A 25,934-nucleotide genomic window follows, 5' to 3' on the forward strand; every position below is an offset into this window, starting at 1 on the left:
GCTTGCTACCCAAAACTTAGCACTGCGTGGCACTTCCGATCAGCTATATGTGCCAAACAATGGAAACTTCCTTAAAATTGTGGAGCTGATGGCTGAGTTTGATGCTGTACTCCAGAAGCATCTTAAGAGTCACCACCCAAGAAATGTACACACACCACTACCTTGGAAAAACAATTCAAAATGAGATCATACAGTTACTGGCAACAAAAGTCAAACAGAAGATTGTGGCAGATCTGAAGTCAGCAAGATATTACTCTGTTATTCTGAACTGCAGAGTTGACATCAGCCATACAGAAGAAATGACTTTAATAGTGCGTTTTGTAACAACAACTTAACCTAGTGAAAATGTCCCTGCAATGGTGACTGCCAGAGAGCATTTTCTAGAATTTATTGACATTGATGATACTACAGGAGCTGGTATGACGAATATGCTTCTTAAAAAGCTGGAAGGTACGGGACTTGCGATAGCTGACATGAGAGGCCAGGGCTACGATAATGGTGCCAACATGAGAGGAAAGAACAGAGGAGTGCAGACACGGATCCGAGAGTTAAACCCTCGAGCTTTTTTTGTCCCATGCAGTTCTCATTCATTGAACTTGGTGGTCAGTGATGCAGCATCAGCTTCTAGTGAGGCTGCTGAAGTTTTTAATGTAATTCAAAGCATCTATGTATTTTCTCTGCATCAACTCATCGATGGCAAATTTTGAAGCAACATCTGGGAACATCCTCTCTGACACTGAAACCACTGAGTGCCACACGATGGGAAAGTCGAGTGGCGGCGATAAAGCCTATCAAACACCAAATTGGGAAGATAGGTGATGCCATAGTTGCCATTATGGAGGATAATGCTATGACAGGAACTGTTCGTGGGAGAACAGTGGCCGGGGGAAATGGAATCACCAGAAACATACATAACTTCAAATTTCTGTGTGGCTTAGTGTTGTGGCATGACATACTATTTGAAATAAATGTTGTAAGCAAGAGACTCCAAGGTGTTGACCTTGATATATCTGGAGCAATGGAACAACTGGACAAAGCAAAGTCATACCTACAGTCTTACCGGTCAGATGAGGGATTTCAAAACGTTCTGAAGAGTGCAAAGAAGTTGGCAGAGGAACTTCACACTGAAGCTATTTTCCCACCCATTCAAGAATACAAGAGTCACAGAAGATGAAGACATTTTGATTACGAGGCACAGGATAATCCCATAAGAGACCCCAAAAAACAATTCAAAGTTGAATTCTTTAACCAGGTGCTAGATTGTGCAATACAGTCAGCTGAAGAACGTTTCATGCAGCTCAAAGAACACAGCAGGATATTTGGGATGTTGTATGATATTCCAAAACTCCTCACTATACCTGAAGAAGACCTATACCAGCAATGCAGGGCACTAGAGACAGTGTGGACACATGATGACATGCATGATGTTGATGCGAGTGATTTAGGTGATGAACTGAAAGCTCTTTCAAGATACACTTCAGCAGGATCAACTCCAGAGGCTGTTCTGGAATATATGTGCACAAATAAGAAGACCACCCTCTTTCCAAATGCTTTTGTTGCTCAGCGCATACTTCTAATACTTCCTGTAACAGTTGTCAGTGGAGAACGCAGCTTCTCCAAGCTGAAGTTAATAGCACACCTACGCTCCACAATGACACAGGAGAGGCTGGTTGGCCTTGCAACCATCTCAATAGAGCATGAGCTGGCCCAGACTGTGGACCTTCAGGAAGCAGTTCAAATCTTTGCAACCAAGAAGGCACCACATTGATTATTCAAACAGATAAAAATGCCAGTGTTTACTATGCAGACAAGAAAAGTTACATTTGCTGTTCAGGCGTTTGAAAGTTAAGTGTTACTTAAAATTTTTGAACAAGGCATTTTAAGTTGTTAGTTCTCCTTTATTGGGGTGGGTAGCAAAGCAGTACCATGATAGGGGTAGAACAGGAAGAAGGCAGAATTGAGACCTTTCAATGTTTTGGCCTAAGCGAGGGGGCATGGGGCCATCATTTGAGCTCCCCACCTCAGGTGCCAAAATGTTGTGGGCCGACCCTGACCCCCACTCTCCAAAATTAAAAAGGCTCTGAAAAAATTCCTAACCAGCTGTAAGTATAACCACCATATGATGTCTGAGGATGCATATATGGTCTGCAACCATGGACTGTGGAGCTTGGCACAATCTATAGAGCCTGAAAGCTTTATTCTTACAAGGGGAGTGGAGTAGGATGGTCTGCCCCTTTAAGAGCCTGCACAGCCAGATTGCAGAAAGCACTGGCCTAAGGAGAAGCCCAGTAGGTAGGTGTTGGGGAACCAGCTGATCTAGCTGAGAAGCAGCTAATGACTAGCTTGGATTCCCAGCTGTAAGGGGAAGGAGGGGCAGAAGTCTGAGAGGGGAGGTAGGTCCTGTAGTCCTTCTGGCTGAGACCCTTCAGCTACTGGGGGATAGGGGACCCTGCAGTATTAGTCCAGGTCAGGACTATCACTTTTGTTACTTTTCCATATTTGTTGCGTTTATGTGGCAGATGAATAAGAGAGCCTGAGAAGAAGGCTCAAACAGGAGTTGGGTGTGGCTGACTGATTTTCCCCCAAATGGGTCACAAACACACCAGACCAAAGTGAGCAAGAACTGTCTATAGCACTTACAATGTTTATTTTTAAGCTCTATCAGACACACCAATCAGATTTAGATAGCTTAAAAGCTCTGCAAGTTTACCAAAGTAGTATGCAAAGTCTGGAGAGAATCAGCTTTACTCAAGGTCAAAAAATCTATTCTATACAGGGTTTTAACACCATCATATCGGAGTGCCTTCCAGTAGTGTATTAAACAATGTCACTTTGTAGCCCACACACTTCCTGGGTGTGGTGTTCTGTCCCATCTAGTGGCACAGAGACAAAAAAAAAAAAAGAGTAATGAGTTTGCTCTAAAGCTTTAGTTAACAGCCATATGGCTTTTAACTCATGCAGTAGAGGCTCATGCACTGAGCTCCAGCGATCCCAGTTTCAATCTCGCCGATGACTGGGGTCTGTCAGTTCTACAACTACACAGCTGTCCCGTGTTGTTTGTTCTCTCATCCTCTCCCCTAAGAGAGAACTGTCTGCAGTGGAGTGTCTTGTTTGGGTAGGTTTTGTTTTTATTATTAATAAATAAACCCGTTGCTATGTATTTACATTCAAGAAGAGGGGGTCAAAGAAATGTGCCTTCTGCTTGGAGTGGAAAGCGGTGAGGTTTGTGATGGTCCTTAGTTCCTAAGGGAGTTTATTCCAGTCTTGGACCACCCCTGGAGATGGTTCCATCTCCTGCATGGACAAGCTTTACCCTTCTTGTTGAGAGTTCTATTATGCCAGAGCAGCAAAGTGGTCAACCACTGTCTTTGTCCTGGAGCTTTAGACAGTCTTTTAGAAAGCCTGGGTCCATGCTATGGAGTAGTTTGAAGATAAGGACCGAGGCCTTCAATTTGATTCAAAATTCTATGGGAACCCAGTGCTAAGAGGGGAGGACAGGTGTGATGTGCTCATGGTAGCCTGTTACTGAGAAGATATGCTGCAGCATTCTGTGCTAGTTTGTGTTTCCTGAGCACTGAAGGTTTCATGCTCAGGTATATCACATTGCTGTAGTGCAGCTGAGAGGAGACGAAAGCATTGTAATGGGGTAGCACCCGCCTCTCGTGCGTACCCCCTTTTCTCTGGTCAATATACCTGTCATCACAGTTCTTTTTCAGGAGGAGGACACCCACCTGTTGTGGATGGCCCCCTTTCTCTCGGTTAGGCGTAAGACTGCTTTTGGCGTTAGTTCTTATATCAGGGTTGCATCTACCTCTCGAAAGCACACCCCAAGCTGATGGTTCTCTTGGCGGGTCTTCAGCAACTCAGCCCTCTAGCCGAGCCGCATACACAGTCCCCCCTTCAAGTCCAAGTTCTTTCTCAGCCCTGATATGGGGCTGTAGCTCTAAGGCTTCTTCCCCAAGGCACTGCCTTCTTCAACTACGCAGCCAGGGCCATCTCAGTACCCTCATCTGGCATCCTTTTCAGCAGCCCTCCCTGGGCTCAGTCTGCAACCAGACCATCAGGGCTGATCTCAGTACCCTTGCCTGATCTGGCCAGGTCCTGGGCTCAGCCTGCCCACACTGACCTTTTCATGGTCCTGCTGCTGCTCTATCCAGCCAGCCAGGCACCTGGTCTTTGGCACCTTCCCTGGGCTCAGTTCTGCCTGGCGAGCTCTCTGCAGTGAGCTGTCTGTGACCTGCTGCTCCTCTAGCCAGCCAGGCACCCAGGCCTCCCTCATCAGGCTCCACACAGCAACTGAAGGCGCTGCTCTGCTGCTGTCCTTTTATCTGGCCCTTCTGGCCCCTTATTGATCACTCCTCTGCAGCCACTCTAGGCTGTCTAGAGGACTTCTCTCTGCTCTGTTCTGGGGCAGGGTGATGCAGGGCCACAAGGCCTCCAGTAAGGAGCCTCTGGACCTAGTCCACCCTGCCACAGGCATGAATACCTGAGGCCAGGTCTTCATCTACTAGGGTGGGATGGAGTCCCCTAGCCCACCAGAGGTGGTAAAAAAGCATTACTCATTAGCAACAATGAAGAATTCAAGACTATGCAATGAATTGATTGTGTGTGAATCTTCATTCAAAGGAGACTGCACTGTGGCTGCAAACCCCTCAAAATATTTTCCTCTATCCACCAGCATCACCTGTTTTGTTTGAGTTCCACTTCAGCCAGCTGTTCTTCATCCATCAGTAGATATCATCCAAGCACTGGGCAATCTTGATAGTATGTGAGGAAGGACAGGTAGAGCTGCATATTGCTGGCACTTTGTTCCATGTCATCTGAGCAGTTTATATAGAGTTTGCATGAAGATATTGAAAAGCATAGGAGATAGACTAGACAAGGGTCTGGTGGTGTAGGTGCGATTTCCAATTACTACTCTTTGGGTGCAGTTCTCAAGGAAGAACTTAAACCTTTTTATCACATTACCCTGGACTCCTGACACCTCTCTCAGGCAAGACTGCAGTATCTCATGCTTACCTGTCAGACACTTCAGAGGGGTCCAGGAGGATGAGAATGGATGTCTGTCCTTCATCCATTGACAAATCATCATCCATCAGTGCCACTAAAGCAGTTTCAGTTCTGTGAAGCCCCGAGCCCTGGCAGGCGCCTCCCACAGACCTAAAGCCCCGAGCCTTGGCAGGTGTGCCCCCACTCTTGAACTTCTGAAGATTATCGTATACGGAGGGTCAGTAAGTTTGGCCATCCCTGCTATATGCTGAACTGTGAGTACAATATTTATATTCCAATTGATTTATTTTATAATTATATGGCAACAATGAGAAAGTAAGCAAATTTTCAGTAATGGACATAAAAATACAGAAGTGTCACAGCACACAAATTTTGTAAGCAAGTAGTTTTTAAGTGAGGTGAAACTTAGCAGTTACACAAGACAAATCAGACTCCTGAAAGGGGTACAGAAGTCTGGAAAGGTTGAGAGCTACTGCCTTAAAATATGTACTAATGACTTATGCTAAACTATCTGTTCAATCTTTTATTTAGCTGTGACACCCCGAGTACCTTTCCCAGACTGAAGAAGAGTTCTATGTAGCTCAGAATTCTCGTCTATCACATGGCAGAACAGTCTCAGCTCCCTTTTCCAGGACCTTGACCTTTTCATTGATATGTGGCTTGGTGATTTATTTATTTTTGGTCCTCATGAAAGTGTGGACAAGTGATGTGCAAGTTTTGCAGTACTGCACCTCACTCATAATACACAAAGTCCCTCCCATTCCTGACCTGGGCCTCTCTTGACCAGACACTGACAATTGTACTAAAATTATAGGTGGGTTTTGTGATGCTGACTAGGAATTAGGATATCATGCCACATTTTTTTTTCCACAGAAGATTAAAACCATGATGACCAGGTAATACCTAATCTAAGAATATATGATCTAAGAAATTTTAGAGTCCTTTGATTGCTGGCTGATACAGAGACTACAGTACTAATCTTTCAATCATCTGTCATTTCTGATTAATCTTAGGATCTGTTAGTCTTACCATATTCTGCAAACTACTTTGAATTATAGAACCATACAGTTATAACTCTTTTGGCATTCCAATAGGTTTTCATCCTTCAATAAAGTGACCCAGCTGAAACTTGTTAATAATTACATCTCCTAGAAAGAACTAAACCTTCACAGTTTTGAAAAGGAAATCAATAACATGCAACAGGACTTGTGCTGAAATTCATATCCTAGTTAGTTCTCTGCTGGAGACGTGCATTAATGTGCAGAAGTTACGCACAATGTAGTATTTCTGGGATTACAGCACAATACTGCATGATCTTCACAGCTGGCAAGATAACTCCAAGGATAGTGGTACATTTTAGGAGACTAGGTTGGAGTAGTTCATTTATTAACAACTATTTGAAACATGACTTTTAATGGCAAAGAGTCCTGTGGCACCTTATAGACTAACAGATGTATTGGAGCATAAGCTTTCGTCAGTGCATCTGACGAAGTGGGTATTCACCCACGAAAGCTTATGCTCCAATACGTCTGTTAGTCTATAAGGTGCCACAGGTCTCTGCCACTTTTACAGATCCAAACTAACATGGCTACCCCTCTGATACATGACTTCTAATGTGTCCTTTTTTTGTTGTACCAAGAGCAATGATTAAGTCTTAATGACGCACATGCTCACAACCATTATCGTGTGCCAGCCACTTAACATTCTAAATTAAATCGATCCAACTACTGGTTTTTGTGCTGTTTGATTTATGTAGCAATTGAAAGTTGTGTGAATCACAGCCTCCTCGTGGAACGTAACATATTACCAGAGCTCTGCAAAAATTGAGAAAAAAAATCTGCAACTATTTGCACTAAAATGCTCACTCTTACTTCAGATCATTCTGTATCTTTATTTTGCTTTTCTACCTCATTTGATGAAATAGTGGTTTGTGTGTAAAAAAAGGTGAAGATTCATATTTTTACCTGTGAATTCTGAAGCCATCTTTGGCTTGCACTGGACCCACTGTCCCTACATATAATCATTTGCAGCTGGGAGTATGAACTCAAGTATGAGATCAGTTTTCATCTAACTTCACTCCTATAAATTCTCTGAGTTTCCCTCTTCCCTCCTCATTTCTGTGTCTTTTCCTTTCAACAAAGTAATGCTGGAAACTCTCCATATTGTTTACAGAGTTTTCATCTTTCCCTTGCATATGTCCTTTACTTTAAAAATCAGGTCCTAGATGTCTCAAGTTAGGCACTCAGGAACTGAGCAACCCCAAATTAGTGGACCTTTGTCAAAATGGCCTTAATAATGTCAAGCACCAAAACTTTTTTGTAAAAAGGGTAGAACACCACAACCTTACAGGGTGTTGTAGGCTTAATTAATTGTATAACAAGCATTTTGAGATCCCTGGATAAAAGTACAATATATTAAAACATTTTATTTAAATAAATTTTAATTGTACTTTGTCAAATAAAAATGTGGTATTCCTTTTAAATGTTTCTTTTAACAACACATGGCAAATACTTTCATGGCAGATAGCTGTCCTACCACATCATTATCTTCTCCCTTTTGCTCTCCTTTCTCCTCCTGTGCAAAATGTGGGGGAAGCAGCTCCTGATGTCATACTGGAATCTGGGGAAAAAAATGTAACCAGATGTCATCAGTAATTGGTCCTTATATTTTAGGTGTAATTTATTAAAGATTTAAATGTCTATAGCCACGCTACCCAGCCATCTCAATAAAACTATATAAGCACTAAGAATGATGTGGCATTTATAATACAAACAGCTATACTTATCAGATACTAATTTGGTACAGATGGCTCCGTTTGATGGTACTCTTGAAGATGTCACATTCTTTATCTTCTCTATCAGCAGAAACAAAATTTAGCAAATTACCAGAGGTGGATTAAGATTTACTGGGGCCCTGGGCACAAAGAACATTTGGGCCCCCCACACCTGCTGCCATGGGGCTCCTCCCCTTCCTACCCAAGGTCCTGCCCCCTGGCCTGGCCAGAAGCTGGAGCCAGGCCACGGTAAGAGCTGCTGAGAGAGCCTAGGCTGCTGGGGGGAGCCCTGGATCTTCAACCTGCCTTGGGTGGCATGCTCTGGGGGGGGCAGAGACATGGGCTGGGGGCTGCTTTTGGGCCCCCCGACCCAGGGCAGGTTGAGGATGTGGGGCTCCCTGGGCAGCTCTTAAGGGATCCACAATCTCAGCATCTCTCCTTCTCTGGCTCTGGAGGGGGTTAACCCTGTGGTTCAGGGCTCCATTTCATGAGAATACACAGACATCACAAACACAGAATAAAGGATGGTCCCTACTCCAAAGAGCTCCAATCATTCTTAAAAGCCAACATAACAAGTGAACATTATGGTTGCTAGGAGGATAGTGATGAGGGACTCTTGCAGTTACCGAGCCTGACAACCTAGCATTATTAGAGTTCCCTATCAAACCAGATCCCCTGGACTCTCTCAAGGCCCCACCCCAGGAACAAGTGACTCTGGACTTGCTGCCCATTATTTTTAGAGCATTTTCTTTATTTTCCCCTTCTGTACAGACTCTCCTCACCAGGGCCCTTTCCCCCAACATCATTAGTTCCCATCTCTTCAGCCTCCTCAAACCGTGGGCCAGTCCCTTGGGGTGTGTACTCACTGTCTCTTTGCTGCTATGCAGGAGGCCAGGATGGGTTCATGAAGTATAGGGAGTCCACTGATCAGTTATGGAATGCCTATTCTGATCTCCCCACCCATGAGGCCTTCCCGTTACCTAACTCCCTACTTAGACTGCCTGGCACTAGGAACTTCCTTATTGCTATTGATCTTATGTGGAAGGTGCTCAGATACCACGGTGATGGACAGCAGGACAAAACCTTAAGATAGCAAGCTAGACATCTCCCCCATGCAGGAGCCAATCACCCAACCTTACAAAAAACACTCAGTCTGGAAATGCTGAAACCCAAGGGTCTCCTCACACTAAAAGGAACCTCCATGTAGAGCTGCTGAGAGGGGTTATGGGGCTACCAGAGCCATGGCTCCCAAAAGCCTGGCATCACAGACAGGAGGGGACAGCAGTCAACTCCGCTACCAGTTGCGGTTAACAGCAAGAAGTACCTCTGGCATAACAGCCCCTTTGTGCTGCACAGAATGCCCCTTGGAGATAACAGTCAGAGCTGCCAGCTCTCAGGGAAACAAAACCTCCGGTTAGCCCCACAGACTCAGCCCAGTGATGGGAGAGGCAACCAGAGGCTAGTCTGGCTCACACATTACCAGCAGGGATGGTTAGGTGGACCAAGTGCTCTTGGTTACACATGGGCAATCTAATGAAGGCAAGATTTAGGGCTGTGGAGGGCTCACCTGGGGGCAGGACCCAAAGGTGATGAGGGGGAGGAGGATGTGGCTGCACATGGGTCACCTGAGGATGTGACCTGAAGGTCACAGGACAGTTGGGGTGGGGACTGCACAGAGATAAGACTGTGGCCTGCTGAATCATTCTTGCTGGTGATGCTACAAGGCTGGGAAGACCTTGGCATGACTCCCAGCTCCTGGGGAGTTTGAGGCATTCATGCCACTGAGACGATGAGTGAGTACAGGGTCCCGTGAGGTGGGTTTGAGAGTCACTCACTAGAGCAGAGCTGTGCGGTGAGTCACCATTTGCCTGTGGAAAGAGGAGCTCAGGAGGGCTCCATACAGGGGGAGCAGGGAGGAGTTTGGGCACCCTACCTACCACAGCAGGGCAACTTCCAGCCTAGCTGGGGGCAGGGCCTCAGGGGGAAGGAAACTCAGCAGCAGCTGTTTCTTGCGCCTCCACCACACTCTTCTCTGATCTACACTTTTCTTCAGGCATGTGCATGGGTTACATCCATTTAAGATGGAGATATGGATGCTGCAGTAGCTTCCTGGTCACCTGCACTCTGACTAACTGGAAGATCAGGCATTTCCTCACCACTCACATCCTCACTGGGGCCGGAAGGCTCACCGTGAACATTTGTGTCTATGTATCTCAGGAGAGCTCCTTCCTGCTTAGATAGAAAAGCTTCCTTTGCTTGCTTCCTTTTTCTGAATGCTGCCCCAGAGGGGCGTTTTCTTCTTTCACTCATGACTGCTGTTCTGTGCCAGCTTAGTGGCTCTCAACACTCAATTGAAGGGGACAAATAAGCAGGCTGGTAGCAGGGCCTGAGTGAGGGAAGATATCAGAGTCTTAAAGGCATAACTGGCTCCTACTACTTCAGCTGACTGCCTGCTCTCCTCAAGTGTGTTCAGGGGAGCAGCAGGAAACAGGAAGCTCCCTGAGAAGCTGGTGTTACTCATTCCAGGCTCCTGGGGGTTCTAGAGAGGTACATAAGAGGCTCCTCCTCCTCTCTCTCCCTGCAGCTCCTGCTGCTTTCTGCTATTCCCTCTCACCTTTTCTCCTGCCTGCCTGTTATGTCTCTTGTGCCCTCCTTCCTTCAGCACAGCACTCCACCATCTCTGTGCATCTAGAGCAGAGAGAATACATATGCACCAGCAGCAGACACAATTTTCTACACTCTGGGTCCTAGTGGCGTCCCCCCACAACACACACACAGTCTGGCACCTGAGGAGGCCGCCTCAGTTCGTCTCATGGTCAGGCCAGCTGTGGTACCCTCCCAAAGGTTTAGAAGAAAGTTCAATCTATATGCAGGGATCTTTAAACAATAAAAAACAAAATTTATAACTGTATTAATTACCAAAGTTAGGATGATATACAGCTCTTGAGTAACTGCCCATAGTCCAACAAATGCCACGTTGGTACCCTTTTAGTATGTGGAGTACGTACATGCTTAAAAAAACCCACCACTGTTACATAGAGAGCGTTTTCATCAACAAGCTGCTTTCTAAGAAAGGGGCATGATGTCTGACAAGAGAGTTAATTTTTCACTGTGTAATGAGGTTCCTTAAAACACTTCCTTTAAATATTTGAAAATTAGATTTTATAAAAATGAGGGACTGAGCTGGTAGGTGTTGGACAAGCTTCCATGTGTTACTGCGCCAAATCATCTCAGTCCTGAAACAAACACCCTTTCTATTTACAGCCAGAGGCAGGATGGGAAAAGTCCTAATGCCAAGAAGCCTGGGAAAAGTTGTATCTGGGCAAGTGTCAGGTTTCTTGCCTTTTAACAAGCAGAACTGCAGAGGCTGGAGGCAGGCTGAGTCAAATTGGCAGAGATCCTGCATTGGTGTTTTTTGGTTTTTTGGGTGGTGGTGAGGTGGGGGGCTTCCTCTGCAGCATGGGGCACGAGTCACTTGCAAGTTTAAACTAGTGTAAATGGTGAATTCTCTGTAACTTGAATCTTTAAACCATGATTTGAGGACTTCAGTAACTCAGCCAGAGGTTCGGGGTCTATTTCAGGGGTGCGTGAGGTTCTGTGGCCTGCAGTGTGGAAGAGGTCAGATTAATGATCATGATGTTTCTTTCTGACCTTAAAGTCTATGAGGCTGAACAGCCTGAGGGCACAGCAGTTACTGAATTGCCAGAGAAAAGGGTGGCCAGATGTGACTGAGTAGAAATAAAGCAAAGAGAATTGTGGTGGGGAGGAAGAAAAGGGATGGGCAAAACTGATCTGCCAGTGACAGGGGAGGGGAATGGGCCTACTGAAATGATGCCTTACAAGCAGGTATGTAACTCACATGCCTTCTGGGTCTGGTGTTCTGGCCCATCTAGTGGCACTGAGACCACTTAAAGAGACACAAAAATGAGTCTACTCTACAGCCTTAGCTAATAGCCAGCTGGCTTTTGGCTCATGCACTAAGCTCCAGAGATCCCTGGTTCGATCCTGCCTGCCGACAACCGGGGTCTGTCGGTGTTACAGGTGGGAGCCTCAAGCAGAACGGTCTGTTACTGCTCTATTTAGAGGTGTGGTTCTACACCCCTCCCCACCCCATATTTCAGTGGGTCTGCCAAAATAAGCTAGAGACCATACCCCCCCCCCCACCCCCCCCAAAAAGTCATTTCACCTCATGCTATTTGGACAATTTTTTTTAAATTATTTTTTAAAAAATAGAGCAGAGAGCATGTTAATTTTCCTGCATGATATACTGAAAGCTATTGGCTTCAGCAGGGTTGGCCTTAGGAGACAGCAAACAGGGCAACTGCCTGGGGCCCCATGCGACAGGGAGTCCTGCAAGGGAGGGCACAGGTTTTGGCTTCAGCCCTGGGCGGCAGAGCTCAGGCATATTAATATTTGAACATAATATTCATTTTTATTTTTGTACCTATATTATCCTTTTCTATTTTACATTATATATGTTTGTGTGTTTAAGTGTTTAACTACCAATTTAACACAGCTTTAACGCTTCTGGATATGCAGAAAAACAGTTGCTGTGGGCCATGCAGTTTTTATAGCATGTCAGGGGGCCTCAGAAAGAAAAAGGGTGAGAAGCCCTGGTTTAGAGGACTGTAATGACTGGGGAGGAGAGAGTTTGGGTAAGGATTTTTCAGCTACAGTCAGTCAGGTCGTTCAAGGTTCTTTTTGCCAGAATGACAAGCAACCCTTTAACTTCTCAGTCCAGTTGAAGCTGACACACAATCTACTCTAAGAACCTTGCATACTTAGCAGCAGCAGCTGCATGTCAGAGTTTGATCTGATTTTAAGAAGGAGAACAAGGCTCATAAACAAATAGTTCAAAGGCAGCTGTTTCCAGAAGGGTGAGCGATAGTTTAAATGACCAACTAAACCACAGAAAGCTTTATAGTAAAATAAACCTAACATTTGATTACTTACTGCTTCTGCAAAAACATTTGAATTTAGGAAAGAGATGGGCTCTCTATAACATTTTGCTACAGCCTTGTAATTGCAAGTTTAGCTTCTAGTGTCACAGCTAATATATTTAAATTAGTGTGTAAATCAAGGATAGATTTGCAAATTATATACATTTGTATAAAAACTACATATGCACAGACTCTTTTCTACCTTTTTAAAAATAAACTCAAACCACAATGCTGTGGTTTTTTAAAAAAAAATATTAACAACATTAAAGGGTCAAATAAGCATAAAATATGCACAGAAGAGGATGCTAAAGAATATGAAAAACTTAGATGTAAATACACTTTTCAAAATTCAAAGTAAACTAAACAGCCATGTGTTTCATGACAGAAAAATAAAATGTTTTGTGTAATTTGCAGAAAACAGAGGCTTTTGGCTAAAGGTACTTTTAGTGTTTTGTACTGCTGCACATCACTGTGTATCCGCCTTCCATATAAAATAGATTAGTGACCGTGTTGTTATATAATTAAAAAAAACCACAATATGTGCACTTGTGGTCCTATATAAATAAATGACAGCTATAAAGATTGATAGGGTTCTAGCCACCAAAAATTCCAAGTCTTGTGGCTAGAGAAGACACACAAACCTGTGGAATCTATTTTCCACAAAGCTCAATCCTTGTTCACAGAGCAAAGTTTAGTTACCACAATGCCCTTATGAGAAACAGGTAAACCAAAATATAACTCTAAAGTTAATTTGCAAAGCAAAAAATTTGGAGCACAGTTTTGCTTATAAGTCTATGCAAATAGAACTGAAAGGGGTGCCAAATTCAGGTGATGTGTAATGTGTTGTGAGATGTCCTTTTGCTCAGAGACCCCTTAAACTACTTACTGACATAGAAGTAGGGTGACCAGATATCCCGATTTTTATAGGGACAGTCCAGATATTCAGGGCTTTGTCTTATACAGGCACTTATTACCCCCCACCCTGTCCTGATTTTTCACTTGCTATCTAGTCACAATACATGGAAGTGAGTATAAGGAAATCTAAATTGATGTAATTTATATGAGAAGGAATTAGAAGAAGACATAACCATAAGTAAATTAAAGTAGGTAGAAGTCTACTTTAACTTACAGATTCTTGTACACTCCTGTTAGTTGCTTTTCAAGCTACAGGCTTCTCTTAAATGCTGGCCTCTCACCATTTAAGTTACACCAATACACAGGGCCTGGTTGTTCATTGACTTGCATCTTGTATAGTCATTAACACCTATTCAAACTCTATTCAAAGTACTACCATCCTGATTTGGCAAAGTTTATATAAATGTAAATGCGTACACAAGGTGGGAAACGGCGGGGGGGGGGGGGGGGGGGAGAATCAGGCTCATTTAGACTTGTTTCTGTTCAATTCTGATTCCACTTGCACTGTTTTTACAGCACTTTACTTCCACTGACTACTCCTGATTTACATTGGCATAAAAGTAGGCAGATTAGGCTTAATTAGTCTCAGTTCTGATTTTGACTCACTAAATTAAGTGTCCTTGATGAAAGACTTTTGTAATTGTGAACCATAGCCATAAAAGCTATTTGGGAAAAGATGCGAAAGGAAGAAATACTATTTAACCTCCCCCTTGAAAGAATTCATGGCTTGAGCAAGCTCATACATACCAGTGAGCTTCACATTCAAAATAAAATCAAAATCGAGTTGCTTATTGAATCAAGGCTACTTAAGAAAAAGACAAAACTGCTGGATTTAAAAAAAAAGGAGCAAAAAGGATACAGAGAATACAAATACAGATACAAAAATATGTATACAAAAATAGGGAGAAAGATAGATATAAGGAGGAAAGAAAAGAAAAAAAAAAAAAAGGTAGAAAAATCCACCCTGCTGAAAGCTGTGCCTCTTGTCTGTCCTGACTGGTAGCACTGCTTCTAGAACAACCAAAGGCAGTGGGAACTAATAGCAGCAAGAGAGGATAAAATCATAGATTCCAAGGCCAGAAGGGAACCACGTTGCCCTTCTAGTCGGACCTCCTGTATAACATAGGCCATAGAACTTCCCTAAAATTATTCCTACAGCATATCTTTTAGAAAAACATACAAGCTTCATTTACAAATTGCAATGATGGAGAATCCATCACGACCCTTTATAAGGTGTTCCAATGGTTAATTACTCTCACTGTTAAAAATGTACAACTTCTTCTCCATCTGAATATGTTTAGCTTCATCTTTCAGCCACTGGATCATATACTTTTCCCTGCTAGATTGAAGAGCCCATTTGTTTCTCATGTAGGTACTTTGTAAACTGTAAATCAAGTCACCCCTTAACTTTCTCTGTGTTAAGCTAAATAGAGTGAGATCCTTGAGTCTTTCACTATAAAGGCATGTTTTCTAATCCTTCAGTCATTCTTGTGGCTCTTCTCTAAACACCCTCTAATTTATCAACACCTTTCTGAGCACGCCACAACTGGACAGACTATTCCAGCAGTATTTGCACCAGTGCTAAATAGAGAGGTAAAATTCCTACTCAAAATTCACCTGTCCATGCATCCCAGGATCACATTAGGCTTTTGGCTACAGCATCACATGGGAGGTTATGTCCAACAGAGTATCCACCATGAACCCCAAATTTCTTTGAGTCACTGTCCTGTAAGCATGGTTTGTTCCTAGATATATACGTATTAAAAATATATGAAAATGCATAGTTAGCTTGTGCCCTGCATACAGACCTTTCTGAATCATTTGGTATCAGTGCCCTGTCCTTTTCACTATTTGCTGCTCCCCCAATTTGTGTGTCATCTGCAAACTATCAGTGATGATTTTATATATTCTTCCAGGTCATCAATAAAAATGTTGAATAGAATAGGACCAAGAACTGATCCTTGTGGAATCTCACTGGAAACACACCCACTCCATAATGATTCCCTGTTTACAATTACATTTTGAGACCTATCAGTGAGCCATCTTTTAATCCATTTAATGTGTCATATTAATTTCATATTGTTCTAGGTTTTTTTTAAATCAAAATGTGATGCAGTACCATAACAGCCTTACAGAAGTCTACGTATGTTACATCAGCACTATTACTTTTACAAATCAAACTTGTAATCTCATAAAAAAAGAAAGTTATTTTGTCAGGATTGTTTTTCCATAAATCCATGTAGATTAGCATTAATTACGTTACTTTCCTCTCTTTTAATTCTGTATACATCACATGGCTGATAAGAGAGTGATTTGAAAATAAGAGAAAATTAAAAATTGAAAATAAAACTGGCTAAAGGAAATAAGGAAAGGATATCACATTTCTTGACCCACTCATTTGGAATCTCAGAGCATCTGTGCTTCTAAGTATACTCAGATCATACTGGACGTTTCTCAAGGACTTAATCCACAGATTTATGGAGTTCAACAGCTGTGATACTTAGATGATGTTCAGCATTACATAGGTTCTCACCTCTTGAAGCTTAACATCCCTACACTTTAAAGAGATTAGGGATAATGATGTCCTTTTGGGGACGCTGTTCCTTAGTCACTTAAGTGGCCTAAAATCTCCCAACCACTTTCACCTTTGGTTTGTTTCCCCAAGGGTTTGATCTGAAATGTTATCTAGGATGATGGCAACTGCCTTAGAAATCAATTTGTGAAACCAGAATTTCAATTTTAAATTTCAAGCAATTGTCAAAAATAGCACTGCATAGTAAAGACTTCTCATTCTGGTCCAGTACAGTATATTTCAGGGGTGACCAAATTGTGGGTCATGGGCCACATGCAGCTCTTTTACCTTTAAAATGGGGTTCTTGGAGCCTCGTCCCCGCATTCTCCACCTACCAGATGGGGGTGGGGAGAAAGCTCAGGACCTCTGCCTTTCAGCGGGGTGATGGGGTAAGGGCTTCTTTCCAGTGGGGGAGGGGGAGTCTTGGTGATTCAGCCCCATGGGGTGCACCGGCCAGGGCTTGGGGCTTCAGCAGGAGCAGAGCTGAAGCCTCGAGCCCCAGCAGGTGCGGCCCAGCTCTCAAACTTCTTAAGATAGTTGTATGCAGCTCGGAGGATCAGTAAGTTTGGTCATGCCTGGTATATATGATAATCAGAATCTTGGTGTAACTAAATAAGCTATTTTTACAAGACAGTCAAATGTGAAAAGGGCAGCAAAAGAAAAGCATTGTAGTCACTGCAAAAGACAACATATGAAATGCAAGAACAAAAGCATCAAAACTTGCCAAAAATCCATCAGAAAAATAAGATTTAAAAAAGAAAGAATTATCCAAGATAAGTTTGGCTAGTGCAAATTTAAATTAAACTCAGTGAAGGGGGAAAAAATACCTAGAAGGGAAATCACATGATGTTATTGCCACAATCAGTTATGAGGCTGGATCGCATGTTCGTTTTCCCACCATCTACATCAGACACATGATAATATCAAAAGGATAGAATTGTTAGCGTATCACATAACCAATAAAAGTACACTTGGCAAACCTACAGATAACTTGTTACTGATGCCTGCTGAGGGAAGAGGCATTTTAGAATACATGAGAGATTGAAATAAGATGGGTAAAACTGCTAGTATGAATGAGTCTACGTTAACACATATCACCTAGGGAGTAATATGTAAAGAACGTAAATAATCTTTAGTGTTGTGACTTACAGTAAAGCACAACAAGAAACCATAATCAACTACAGAGACTCCAACAAAGTAAAATTCAGTTGTTCAGCATTCTGAAACTTCAACCAAAAAGGAGCTTTTTATTGTGCCTTAGAAACAAAAATAAAACACTGTGAAGAGAAATTGAGATAATACTAAAGTGTTGGTGGCACTTTATCCAAACTTTCCCCTCCTTCTACCTCACCCACCTTGCAGAAAAAACATTCAGCATTTTTGTCCTCTCCCCATTGGTTCCACTTGTATTTTAATTCTTCTTACTAGAAATATAGATCTGTAAATACTGAAATGAACTAAGATATACCTATGTTGCTACACAAACTTACTTCAGTATTTTGTCTGTTCCAATTAACTCTTAAGAATGAAAAGGGTACCATACTAAAAAGCAGTGATAATCAACTCTACTGCATTTCATGTTCTGCCTATCAGCATTGTCTCTTGCTATGCAAACTAACAAATTAATATTATTTTGTGCAATGAGACACTTACTTGTCTGAGTTTTGTCTTAAATACAAAATTATCCTAGAAAAATATTTCACTTACATACCAAAGTTCTAAACAAATTCCATTGTACAGGGTCCTGTACATTTCACTTCTCTCTGGTTTCTTCCACAATGGTAATACAGTAGCATTTGAAAAACAAAAGTTACTTACAAAAATTGAGCCCTTTAATCCATCTAACTACAAAATGCATTCACTTGTTTGAATAGTCCAGGTCTGACATTTAAATCAGGTACTTTGTGAGAGTATATCTGTGCATATCTCCCTCCCTACTAAACGGACACCTGCACGGTAAAGAACAGACAGATCTTGTTGCTCTCTGATAAGGTCACAGAGGCTTAGCTAGAATATAGCAATGCTTAATCCTCATTGGTTTTGCCTGCTGAGCACAAGGCTGTTGCCTTGACAACACAGCTGCAGTTGCTACGGCATCCACAGCCACATGTGATGTCAAGATTTTGGGATGGCCCACCATAAAAATCATTTACGTAATGCTATTTTCTAATCTTGTAGATTAAAAATGAAAATCAGTGAGAACCTCCAATATGTTCCCCCTCTGCCCAGATTTAAGCACTTAGCTATTATATATTTATTTACAGTAGTTTACACAATGTGCCAGCCACTAAACATGGAAGGCATGATTCCTGCTCTGTGGAGTTCATAGTTTGGTTATTTTTTGTAATTCTCTTTGAAGATATAAAGTGCTTTAATCTTCAACTAGAGATTTAAAAATACAGACCTTATTAGGAGCTGTATACAGAAATGCAACAATATTCTGGGAAGGAGAAATATGATCAATGATGTACCATATAATTTATGCTAAGGGCTGTAGCCATAGCCAAGAAGAATATTTTTGCAGAAACAGAAATGTCTTCAGGCACTGACTAATAGCTACTGTAGTTAATATACTACTTCTAGGTTGAAATTCACCATAGTGTAGAAAGACAAGGCCTAATACATTACTTAAGCTTTACCTCAAGACCCACATTAATCGCCAAGTCTTGGTCTCAATTAAATCAATGGGAGGTTTGCCACATGACTTCAGCATGACCAGGATTTGGCCCTACAAGCTTATGTGGTGCTAAAGTGACAGAGAGGGCCTTGTGTATCCCTTCTGTACTGGAGTTGCTAATTCATTTGGGAAATTGTTCAAGTAGCTCTTTTCTACTATTTTATTACTCCTCACTCCATGTAGATTGTCTCGTAAATGCTCAAAACACTGTCACTGATTACCTGACATGTTAAATTTCTCTGCATTTTATTTTCATAACGGGAGTGTAACTTCTTGACAACTGAATCCTACAGGTTCCCTTCATTTTTCACTTTGACGTTCCTCCCCACTGCTCATGTAGTAATCCAGATTAAGGTGTTTTCTTGGCAGTAACAAGGATTAGTCAAAATGCTAGGTATACATATAACTTGTAATAACATCCCTAGTTGGGATTTAAGATGAGCAAACAGCTGTATATGCATTTTCTCTGTTTATTGAGGCTACATTATAACAGTGGTAGCGCACTCCACTATCTAGCTCCATTCCAGGAAACCCAGAGCAGACTGCTGGCTGATTATAAAACCAAGGGACACTAATAGCCATCCAAAATATTAGGATCTAGTGATGCATGGCTCACAGAAGTATGTGGGGGGGGGGGGGAGGGAAGAAATCTTCCATTGGTCCATAAGCCTTAGGTCTCACGTAGTGCCCTCTGCTATGAATCAACCTTATTTCTAGTGAAATCAGCAAAACACCCCAAAACTGCTGCTGAGGCTTTGAGTGTGAATATTTCCACACAGTTCTGTTTTGGTGCCCCTAGAGGGGTGAATGACTTATTGTAAACAACAACTAGAGCTACAGTACATGTGAAATGTGATCAGTATATTTTGGAGAGTGAATATGAAGTGTGTGCCCACAGAAATAGCCAGAGAATGCATGACAGCTGATCCAGAAAGCTTTATCTGTATTAGCTGATGTTTTAGGGTATGTAGTGTTGTGTCTAATAGAGGATATGTGCTGAATTAGGAATACCATGTTGTGTTGTCAGGGATGATAGTTAATGAGGAATGATTCCCAACTACAAAGTTTTAACTTATCACAAACTTGACCTCTTCAGCTTGCAATTCATGCTTTTCTGTTAGATTTTGATAGCCCATGTGGACTTCATAATTCTCCTAAAGCCAGTGTTCCCAGGGAACATGAGAATTATGAACTACTTAGACAATGAGGGTGAAATCCAGACTCCACTGACTTCAATGAGGCAGAATTTCACCCCGAGTTTTTTGAAATGTGTGTCAAAATGTGACATCAAAAATGAGGCAGAATATACTGTTAATTCAGAGGAGAAATTTTCTAGAGATAAGATGGCACACAACATTATTCAGATTGCTTCTCAATTTGCTCAGATTGCTGGGTTGCTTGGCACCCACAGTACACTTAAGTTAATGGCACGCATGTGAGCCATTTATAAGGTGCATAATGCCATCCTAAGAAGAGAGCATGACAGTAGGCGAAAAGGGGACCATGAGTCTGCATCTAATGAATGTTAAAGGAATGCTTGTCAACAAGGGGGCCCTAAAATTATTTTATGTCTATGCACTTTTCAGCTGCTTTAACGTTCAAAAGTAAAAAGGGCCTGCCTACTTATTTGAGCTTTAGCCAACTGGAAGAAGATGACACAGAAAGAAATTTAAAAAGAAGCCTCCACCCACCACAGGTGCTTTGCAGGAAGAATGGCTGAAAACAAGATTCAGCAGCCCAGATATGTTCCTTGGAATTAGTTGGCAGACTATAAAACCAGTTCTGTGGTGTCTCATTGGCTTATACTAGCAGAACTCTTTTGCAAAATGTATTGCAAAGAACACCCTTGGCTAATAATTTTACAGTTCACTCTCAGATTTGAAATGATCATATACTTCTAAGTTATGCTCTAATGAAAAAAAATGAAGCAGTAAGTGAAACAAGTATTACTGAAGCAATGAATATCTGAAGGCCCATGAAGCCAAATGGCAAATTATAATGGCTTCCTTTTCCCCACTTCCCCAGGTCGGTTGCCATTTCTTTAGATGTCATCTCTGTGAAGGAGATTGTAAATACCTTGGAACATGGAGCTTGTCTTCTTGTCTGTAATGTACCATGTATATCAGTAGCTCTGGTGGGGCGGTGCCCCACCCCCATGCCAGATTGGGCTGCAACAGGCCAGAGTGGCTGCATAAGGCAGCTGCCAATCAGGGAGGGCCTGTTAGAGAGCCAATCAGGGCCAGTATTACAGCCAGCCAATCAGGGCTAGGCTAGGCCCTATATAAAGGCTGCCCAGGAAGGGAGCAGGCAGTCTTTCAGAGGGTGAAGTTCTGTCTCCCGTATGAGGAGACTAGCACCAGGGACAGCGCAGCGCAGCGCAGCGCAGCGGGGAACTCCCATCCAGTACCTGTTGGGCTGTGGGCCCTGAGAAAAAGGACCTAGCTGGTGCAAGGGGGCCAAAAGGGAAACGGCCCAGAGAGAGAGATAGACAAAGGGAGAGCAGGAGGGCAGGCAGGAAGACTGCAGCCAAAGGGTCCCTGGGTCGAGACCCAGAGTAGAGGGCAGGCCTGGGTCCCCCCCTTGCACTTCCACCTGGCCATTTGGAGTGGCCATCACGGACTGCACCAGACCCCTGCCAAAAGGGGTTAGGCTCTGGGGTGTGGTTGGCCATTGTGGCTGGGGCGACGAGAAGGACTTCTGATAACACCAAACCCCTGGAAGGGGGTGAGACCGGAGCAGTGAGCACTGCCAGAGGGCAGTGTCCTGAAGAGGATGCTGCAAGCTGGGAGCAACATGGGTCGAGATGCCAATCTAGGGTGAGAGATGGACAGGACACCACTGGCAGAGGGCACTCTGCATGAACGGAGCTAATTCCCAAGGATGAACAGCAGGAGGTGCTGCAGTGGTGAGTCCCAACCCTGTCACAAGTGGTGGAAAATGCAGGCACTAGTGGTCCGCCCCTGATCCAAGGGGCAGGGCATGGACTGTGAGACAGTTGCCCAGAACAGAGAAAGGAGAAAATGATGGAGAAGTTGGACTTTTATTGGAGGGCCTGGGTGGCCCAGCTTGCCAAGCAGCAGAGAGGCTTGTTCTGGTTGCTGCGGGGGTGAGCACCCAGGCCCTATAAGAGACCAGGCGTGAAGGGTGGGAGGCCAGGGCCTGGGCTCAAGAACTGTTTCACCTGTGGGCAACTGGGACGCTTCAGGAAGGAGTGTCCCCACTGGGAGGGGGCAGGGAGGCCTCACCCAGACAAGGTGCCCCCTGTGAGGGTAACAGGGGGGCCCTAAGCTTGTTGGGTCTGTGGAGAGAGGGTGCACCTCAGGAGGGAGTGCCCTGCAGGGCTCCCAAGGCCTGGGCCAGCCCAGAGGGAAGGGCTAGGGCCCAAACAGGCTGTGGTAGGGCCGTGGCCAAGGGAAGACACAAGCGGTGTTTCCACTGCCACAAAGAGAGCCACTTAGAGGGGTGCTGCCCCCTAAGGCAGAAAGGGGGAGTGTCTGAGTCTGAAACCAGCCCCAGGAAAGGGGTGGTGAAAACTGGGGCCCCGAGGGAGAAAGAGGTTGGGGCAGAGAGGTCCCGCCTAAACCAGGGAACCCATACCAGGGCCAGGAGGGCTACAGTGGGGACCCAAACGGAGAGGGGAATCCCCGTAGTACCAGGGCAGTCTATGGTGGGAACCCAGACCCTAGAAGAGGGAAGCAGGTGGCTCCAGAGTGTGGAGGGCCTGTGAGAGGAGAGGGATGGCCTGCAGGCCTAGCTGCGAGGGAAGCTGGGGCGATAGGGATCCCCTTCCTCTCCCCCCCACATGAGAATAGTCTTAAGGGGGGAGGTGCCCAACCCCCATGCCAGATTGGCTGCCGCCTTGCGCAGCCACTTTGGCCTGTTGTAGCCCAATCAGGGAGGGCCTGTTATAGGGCCTAGCCTAGCCCTGATTGGCTCTCTATAAAAGGCTGTCCAGGAAGGGAGCAGACAGTCTCTCCCAGGTCTTCAGAGGGTGAAGGTCTGTGTCTCCTGCATGAAGAGACTAGCAACAAGGACAGTGCAGTGCTAGGCAGGCGTGGGGAGCAGAAGGGAACTCCCACCTGGTACCTGTCGGGCTGTGGGCCCTGAGAAAAAGGGCCTAGCTGGTGTAAAGGAGCTGAAGGGGAAATGGCCCAGGGGGAGAGAGATGGACAAAGGGAGAGCAGGAGGGCAGGCAGGAAGGCTGCCACCAAAGGGTCCCTGGGTGGGGACCCAGAGTAGAAGGTGGTCCTGGGTCCCTCCCCTTTCTCCCTTGCACTTCCATCTGGCCGTCTGGAGTGGCCATCATGGACTGCACCAGACCCCTGCCAAAAGGGGTTAGACTTTGGGGTGTGGTTAGCTATTGTGGCTGGGGCAAAGAGGAGGACTGCTGATAACACCAAAGCCCCAGAAGGGGGTGAGACCAGAGCAGTGAGCACTGCCAGAGGGCAGTATCCTGAAAAGGACACCGCAAGCTGGGAGCAACGCACATTGATACCCTAATCTAGGGCGAGAGATGGACAGGACACCACCAGCAGAGGGCGCTCCGAATGAATGGAGCTAATTCCCAAGGACGAACAACAGGAGGCACTGCGGTGGTGAGTCCCAACCCCATCACAGTGGCATCTTGTAAATTATAAGAAATACATTCATCCAGTCTGTCTAAAACCAAGGAGTGCTAGAAAATTCAATCCCACAAAAGAAATGGGAGTAATTTCAGACAAGAATCAAGATTTGGGATACTGGCCAAACTGAATTTCTCTAGCTTCTGAAATGTTTCCATCCCCACTACAAACCAGTATGAAGAGATACAGAAATCCAATCCAAGAACAACAAAGCTTTTGACAGTAATTTATATTTCTGTATCATGAGGTTGTTAAATGCAGGATTTTTCAGAAGACTATTTTACTTTTACACTGCTTCAAAGCTCTCCAGTTGGATATCATATTCTATGTATATGGCGAGTGTACAGAGCCAGCTAATAACGACCACCACCCAAAGAAGACTGGAACTCTAATAACAAATTTTAGATATTTTAAATTTGCTTTGATAAATATGCAGGTTTCTTTTCTGAACACTTCTCTATGCTTTTCTGTAGCAAATCAAAGAAAATTCACGAACAAAAAACTTCATTTAACATTAGTTAAGGTTGCTCTCATTATAAACTAAACCATGGAACATTAGGAAATGCAAAGTTAAGGATTAAAAAGTTGCAAAGTCCTGAAAATACCAGAATGAACATTGCCCAATCAACTTTAATTCTGCCCCCTGTGCACGTGTGTTATGTATAGTATTTTAATTATAGGCAGAAGTGAAGTTTGCTTTAAGAGATTAGCCCAGCATCACCTGTGAACTCTATGGCAGACGCAGGGATAGAATCCAGTTCTCCAAGGCAGCATTCAACTGTATTAAGCAGGAGATTATCCTTTCTCTTCCTACATCTCCTGCCTCCTTCACTTTGCACCTTCCAGGTCAATCTGCCTCCAAACCATGCCCAGAGAACATCTGTATACACTTGTGCTTCATACTATCCACTTCCTCGTCCTTGTGTCCCATCCAGTGGTGGACCTTGCTGTGATGTGAGGATCCCTGGTGGGACAGTTTGTACTCCACTCTGGTCCCAGGGCCCACTAGGAATATTAGTTGGTATGGTGTGTGCCTAGCATGGTTCATGAATTCCCCCAACACCTTTCTGGAGGAGCCGGAAGAGGGGCTCCAATCTGATGCACTGCAGGGAGATGTGCACCAGGAGCTGCCTCTCATCACAGAATCTCCTACTGAGGTTCTAGCTGCACTTCTCTCTGCACCTCCTGATCTACACATGCCATCTGTGGCCCCACAAAGTTGCAAGACCTCATCAGCTTTCTTCTGGTTCTCACCAAGATGGCCATCCATCACACCAAGAGGAAGAAGCTGGATGAGGAGCACTCTGTCACTGTAGGGTTTATTTCCAGTCCCTTGCTCAGTTATGCCTCTAGGCAGTGTCCACTGCCTCCTTGGATGCCTTTGAGAAGCAGTGGGTGCTATCCAGGGTTCGCTGCTTGATGTTCCCTGATTCTTTACCCCCCCCCCCCCCCCCCCCGCAGCTTTGAAAGTATCTTGTCTCCTCATTGGTCATTTTGGTCAGGTGCCAGCAAGGTAATCTTAGCTTTGTAACCCTTTACAGATGAAAGGGTTTTTCCTCTAGCCAGGAGGGATTTAAAAGGTGTTTACCCTTCCCTTTATATTTATGTCAGCAACATTCATACTGAACTTGGGAATCATTAACTTTATTTCCTAATTTTTTATGGTTTAGTTTACTAAGGAGAGCAACCTTAATTAACATAGTTTTTAAATAGAAAAATATTTAACCTGTGCTATTTAAATAAAGCACTTACACTTATCTCCAGCACATTTTATTGCTAATGGTATCTTTGAGACAGTCTCACCACTCAGTGCCATGTTGATCAGTATATTGATTAAACTGAATTCAAAACAATTTGTTTTTAAATGCAAATTAAATTGTACTTTATTTTTAACTGTGTAACAAAAGAGTAGAGACCTGTTTTTTGTTTTAAGGTAAATAAAGGCAGGTAATTTTTAAAGTCACATCCCCACCAATTTGTAACAAGCCTATAAACAAAATTACAGCTCCTTTTCAGATATATTGTATCTTATTTTCATGTAACCCTTGAAAGTTACAAAATAACTTAGGAAAATAACAAATTGAAAAGAGAAACCCAAAGGTGCACAGAACTTTATCAAAACCTATTCTGATTTTGTTACTGCTCTTCCCAGGACCTTTCTTTGTAAAAGTGGTATGCTAGTCTGCGGTAAATCAGTTATCCAAGGCAGCCATTGCAATTACAGCCTGGGCAATAGTGATTTACCAACGTATATGAACAAACTGGAGGCAGTAGCAGCTGATTATCTCTGATATCACAATGTTACTGTTCAGGCAGCAGCAAATGTGCATTGGGAAGTGGGGTACAGAAGCTTTCCACTATTCAATTGTCCCCAAATTTCTTGAAACCCCAACATACAAACCAAGTACACACTGGAGATCATCCC

General features: G+C 43.7%; 1 protein-coding gene across 2 annotated transcripts in view; it reads right to left on the reverse strand.

The window, feature by feature from the left end:
• PRLR (prolactin receptor) overlaps positions 1-25,934 on the reverse strand; it is a 245,105-nt gene that overhangs the window by 211,867 nt on the left and 7,304 nt on the right. The window contains exons 1-2 of one of the 2 annotated variants that reach the window (XM_037902634.2): positions 18,029-18,178; positions 7,546-7,629 (exon numbers count right to left, since the gene is read on the reverse strand). The gene's annotated coding sequence lies outside the window, so the exon portion shown is untranslated. Of the gene's footprint in view, positions 1-7,545; positions 7,630-18,028; positions 18,179-25,934 lie in introns of those variants that run through there. The other variant, XM_043547745.1, reaches the window with a different exon arrangement.

This window comes from Chelonia mydas, chromosome 5 (genome assembly GCF_015237465.2).
Source record: "Chelonia mydas isolate rCheMyd1 chromosome 5, rCheMyd1.pri.v2, whole genome shotgun sequence".
Classification (NCBI taxonomy): Eukaryota; Metazoa; Chordata; order Testudines; family Cheloniidae; genus Chelonia; species Chelonia mydas.